Below are 5,871 nucleotides of genomic sequence, written 5' to 3'. Positions count from 1 at the left end.
CTCTAACCACCAGGCTACCTGCCTCCTCCTCTAACCACTAGGCTACCTGCCTCCTCTAACCACCAGGCTACCTGCCTCCTCCTCTAACCACTAGGCTACCTGCCTCCTCCTCTAACCACTAGGCTACCTGCCTCCTCCTCTAACCACTAGGCTACCTGCCTCCTCTAACCACTAGGCTACCTGCCTCCTCTAACCACTAGGCTACCCGCCTCCTCTAACCACTAGGCTACCCGCCTCCTCTAACCACTAGGCTACCTGCCGCCTCCTCTAACCACTAGGCTACCTGCCTCCTCTAACCACCAGGCTACCTGCCTCCTCCTCTAACCACTAGGCTACCTGCCTCCTCCTCTAACCACTAGGCTACCTGCCTCCTCTAACCACTAGGCTACCCGCCTCCTCTAACCACTAGGCTACCCGCCTCCTCTAACCACTAGGCTACCCGCCTCCTCTAACCACTAGGCTACCTGCCTCCTCTAACCACCAGGCTACCTGCCTCCTCCTCTAACCACTAGGCTACCTGCCTCCTCCTCTAACCACTAGGCTACCTGCCTCCTCTAACCACTAGGCTACCTGCCTCCTCTAACCACTAGGCTACCTGCCTCCTCTAACCACTAGGCTACCTGCCTCCTCTAAACACTAGGCTACCTGCCTCCTCTAACCACTAGGCTACCTGCCTCCTCTAACCACTAGGCTACCTGCCTCCTCTAACCACTAGGCTACCTGCCTCCTCCTCCAACCAATAGGCTACCTGCCTCCTCCTCAACCACTAGGCTACCTGCCTCCTCTAACCACTAGGCTACCTGCCTCCTCCTCTAACCACTAGGCTACCTGCCTCCTCCTAACCACTAGGCTACCTGCCTCCTCCTCTAACCACTAGGCTACCTGCCTCCTCCTCTAACCACTAGGCTACCTGCCTCCTCCTCTAACCACTAGGCTACCTGCCTCCTCTAACCACTAGGCTACCTGCCTCCTCTAACCACTAGGCTACCTGCCTCCTCTAACCACTAGGCTACCTGCCTCCTCCTCTAACCAATAGGCTACCTGCCACTATTCAACAGAGATAGAGGGTAAAATCATAGAGTAACATAGCAGTGAACTATTGAAGAGCCACTGTAGGCTACGAGATGCTCCAAGTCAACACAGAGGCTGTGTTTACACAGGAAGCCCAATTCTGATATTTTCGCCCAATTATCGATTGGTCAAAAGGCCAGAACCTGTAGATCCACCAACATAGACCTGTAGATCCACCAACATAGACCTGTAGATACACAAACATAGACTTGTAGATCCACCAACATAGACCTGTAGATACACAAACATAGACCTGTAGATCCACCAACATAGACCTGCAGATCCACCAACATAGACCTGCCACCTCCACCAACATAGACCTGTAGATCCACCAACATAGACCTGTAGATCCACCAACATAGACCTGTAGATCCACCAACATAGACCTGTAGATCCACCAACATAGACCTGCACCTCCACCAACATAGACCTGTAGATCCACCAACATAGACCTGCAGCTCCACCAACATAGACCTGTAGCTCCACCAACATAGACCTGTAGATCCACCAACATAGACCTGTAGATCCACCAACATAGACCTGTAGATCCACCAACATAGACCTGTAGATCCACCAACATAGACCTGTAGATCCACCAACATAGACCTGTAGATCCACCAACATAGACCTGTAGATCCACACATAGACCTGTAGATACACAAACATAGACTTGTAGATCCACCAACATAGACCTGCAGATCCATCAACATAGACCTGTAGCTACACCAACATAGACCTGCAGATCCACCAACATAGACCTGTAGATCCACCAACATAGACCTGCAGATCCACCAACATAGACCTGTAGATCCACCAACATAGACCTGTAGATCCACCAACATAGACCTGTAGATCCACCAACATAGACCTGTAGATCCACCAACATAAACCTGTAGATCCACCAACATAGACCTGCACCTCCACCAACATAGACCTGTAGATCCACCAACATAGATCCATCAACATAGACCTGTAGATCCACCAACATAGACCTGCACCTCCATCAACATAGACCTGTATCTCCATTAACATAGACCTGTAGATCCACCAACATAGATCCATCAACATAGACCTGTAGATCCACCAACATAGACCTGTAGCTCCACCAACATAGACCTGTAGCTCCACCAACATAGACCTGCAGATCCACCAACATAGACCTGCAGATCCACCAACATAGACCTGTAGATCCACCAACATAGACCTGTAGCTCCACCAACATAGACCTGTAGCTCCACCAACATATACCTGCAGATCCATCAACATAGACCTGTAGATCCACCAACATAGACCTGCAGATCCACCAACATAGACCTGTAGATCCACCAACATAGACCTGTAGATCCACCAACATAGACCTGTAGATCCATCAACATAGACCTGTAGCTACACCAACATAGACCTGTAGATCCCACCAACATAGACCTGTAGATCCACCAACATAGACCTGTAGATCCACCAACATAGACCTGTAGATCCACCAACATAGACCTGTAGATCCACCAACATAGATCCATCAACATAGACCTGTAGATCCACCAACATAGACCTGCACCTCCATCAACATAGACCTGCAGATCCACCAACATAGACCTGTAGATCCATCAACATAGACCTGTAGCTACACCAACATAGACCTGCAGATCCACCAACATAGACCTGTAGATCCACCAACATAGACCTGTAGATCCACCAACATAGACCTGTAGATCCACCAACATAGATCCATCAACATAGACCTGTAGATCCACCAACATAGACCTGCACCTCCATCAACATAGACCTGCAGATCCATCAACATAGACCTGTAGATCCACCAACATAGACCTGTAGATCCACCAACATAGACCTGTAGATCCACCAACATAGAGTAAATACAAATACTTTGAAGTACTATTTAAGTCATTTTTTATGGTATCTGTACTTTACTATTTATATTTTCGACAACTTTTACTTTTACTTCACTACATTCCTAAAGAAAAGTAGGTACTTTCTACTCCATACATTTTCCCTGACACCCAAAAGTACTTGTTACATTTTAACAGGAAAATGGTCCAATTCACACACTTATCAAGAGAACATCCCTGGTCATCTCTACTGCCTCTGATCTGGAGGACTCACTAAACAGAGAACATCCCTGGTCATCCCTACTGCCTCTGATCTGGAGGACTCACTAAACAGAGAACATCCCTGGTCATCCCTACTGCCTCTGATCTGGAGGACTCACTATACAGAGAACATCCCAGGTCATCCCTACTGCCTCTGATCTGGAGGACTCACTAAACAGAGAACATCCCTGGTCATCCCTACTGCCTCTGATCTGGAGGACTCACTAAACAGAGAACATCCCTGGTCATCCCTACTGCCTCTGATCTGGAGGACTCACTAAACAGAGAACATCCCTGGTCATCCCTACTGCCTCTGATCTGGAGGACTCACTAAACAGAGAACATCCCTGGTCATCCCTACTGCCTCTGATCTGGAGGACTCACTAAACAGAGAACATCCCTGGTCATCCCTACTGCCTCTGATCTGGAGGACTCACTAAACAGAGAACATCCCTGGTCATCCGTACTGTCTCTGATCTGGAGGACTCACTAAACAGAGAACATCCCTGGTCATCCCTACTGTCTCTGATCTGGAGGACTCACTAAACAGAGAACATCCCTGGTCATCCCTACTGCCTCTGATCTGGAGGACTCACTAAACAGAGAACATCCCTGGTCGTCCCTACTGTCTCTGATCTGGAGGACTCACTAAACAGAGAACATCCCTGGTCGTCCCTACTGCCTCTGATCTGGTGGACTCACTAAACAGAGAACATCCCTGGTCATCCCTACTGCCTCTGATCTGGAGGACTCACTAAACAGAGAACATCCCTGGTCATCCGTACTGTCTCTGATCTGGAGGACTCACTAAACAGAGAACATCCCTGGTCATCCCTACTGCCTCTGATCTGGTGGACTCACTAAACAGAGAACATCCCTGGTCATCCCTACTGTCTCTGATCTGGAGGACTCACTAAACAGAGAACATCCCTGGTCATCCCTACTGCCTCTGATCTGGAGGACTCACTAAACAGAGAACATCCCTGGTCATCCCTACTGTCTCTGATCTGGAGGACTCACTAAACAGAGAACATCCCTGGTCGTCCCTACTGCCTCTGATCTGGTGGACTCACTAAACAGAGAACATCCCTGGTCATCCCTACTGCCTCTGATCTGGAGGACTCACTAAACAGACAAATGCTTTGTTTGTAAATTCAGTGTTGGAGTGTGACCCTGGCTATTTGTAAACTTTTTTTTTTTTAAACAAGAAAATTGTGCCGTCTGGTTTGCTTAATATAAGACATTTTTAATTATTCGTACTTTTACTTTTGATACTTAAGTATATTTAAAACCAAATACCTTTAGACTTTTACTCAAGTAGTATTTTACCGGGTGACTTTCACTTTTACTTGAGTCATTTTCTATTAATAAGGTATCTTTACTTTTACTACAGTATGACAAATGAGTTCGTTTTCCACCACACACACACACACACACTAGAACGCACACTAGAACGCACACACACACTAGAACGCACACTAGAACGCACACACACACTAGAACGCACACTAGAACGCACACACACACTAGAACGCACACTAGAACGCACACACACACTAGAACGCACACTAGAACGCACACACACACTAGAACGCACACACACACTAGAACGCACAGGCAGTAATGTTAAAGGACACCTACTGTGTGTGTGTGTGTGTGTTTCCAAATGGCCCACTCGATCACGGACATAACACTAGACTATGTTACATTAAGTAGACTAAATGTCTGATTTACACGTTGTGTTGACAAAAGCGCTTCAATCATATCAATCATCACACAAGTAACACGGTTCATATAACAAAATTATACCAATCACCAATGTATTAACCAGCTGTCTAACGTAAAAGTATAGCTAATCACCAATGTTTAATCAGTTAACATAAATAACTTAGCCTAAATGGCTTCAGTGGCTACACTTAGTCAAAAACAGAATAAAAAAATTAAAAAAACTTACTTTACAATGGAGAATATTGTGTGTTTATTAGTGAATTATTCCCGTTGTTTAAATCTCTTAGTAACTGTCTCCGTGAGTATGGGTTAATAAAAAAATAAAAAATAAATCCGTTTATAATTCCGTTCTGTTAAAAAAAAAAAAAGTGTCGCAGTCGAAAATAACAAAACCGTGTTATAACGTATCGGTCAACCGATCGCCGTTTGGAAAACAGAAAACTCCAAATGACAGATAGTCGAGACTGGCACGAAAACAAAACTTCCCCCGGTTACGAAATTCTTCTTCTCCTCCTCCTCCTCTATTTCTCTCTGCTCGTTGTCTGTTAGTAAAAAAAAAAAAAACTCCCGGAGACAGCGAGTGCGTTGTGAGCGTATCACATGACTGTGGCGTAGGGCGGGACTTGGAGCGGGTTCGCGGTGGAGACGACGGGTAGGGTCGGGCTCGGGTGGGGTGCTTGTGCGCCTTTTATTAACAGAGAGAGAAGAGGAAACTTTGGGCGTGACGGCGGGCGTCAGCTTGAGAGCAGGACGTGTGACGCGACACACAAGGAACTAAAACAGAGAGAGGGGCGGTCAAGTGAACCACGAACAACAATTGTCTAACATGAATTAGATTATAGCCTAGAACAATGTATTATATATATATACAGTTCTGTCGATGTATGTATACAATTAGAATGGATAAGAATAGCATGTTAGGACACATATTATGTGGCCTAAATTGTATTACATGATACAAGCA

At 46.3% G+C, this 5,871-nt stretch overlaps 1 protein-coding gene across 2 annotated transcripts in view; it reads right to left on the bottom strand.

The window, feature by feature from the left end:
* The window catches only part of klf3 (Kruppel-like factor 3 (basic)), a 20,682-nt gene extending 15,212 nt beyond the window's left edge, over positions 1–5,470 (bottom strand). The window contains exon 1 of one of the 2 annotated variants that reach the window (XM_082973860.1): positions 5,134–5,470. The gene's annotated coding sequence lies outside the window, so the exon portion shown is untranslated. The remainder of the gene's footprint in view (positions 1–5,133) is intronic. The other variant, XM_082973859.1, reaches the window with a different exon arrangement.
* Between the last annotated feature and the right edge of the window lie 401 nt (positions 5,471–5,871).

Source organism: Salmo salar, chromosome 04, assembly GCF_965601325.2.
Source record: "Salmo salar chromosome 04, fSalSal1, whole genome shotgun sequence".
Lineage (NCBI taxonomy): Eukaryota > Metazoa > Chordata > Actinopteri > Salmoniformes > Salmonidae > Salmo > Salmo salar.
The sequence above is the reverse complement of the archived record's forward strand: the minus strand, read 5'-3'. Positions and strand labels throughout refer to the sequence as shown.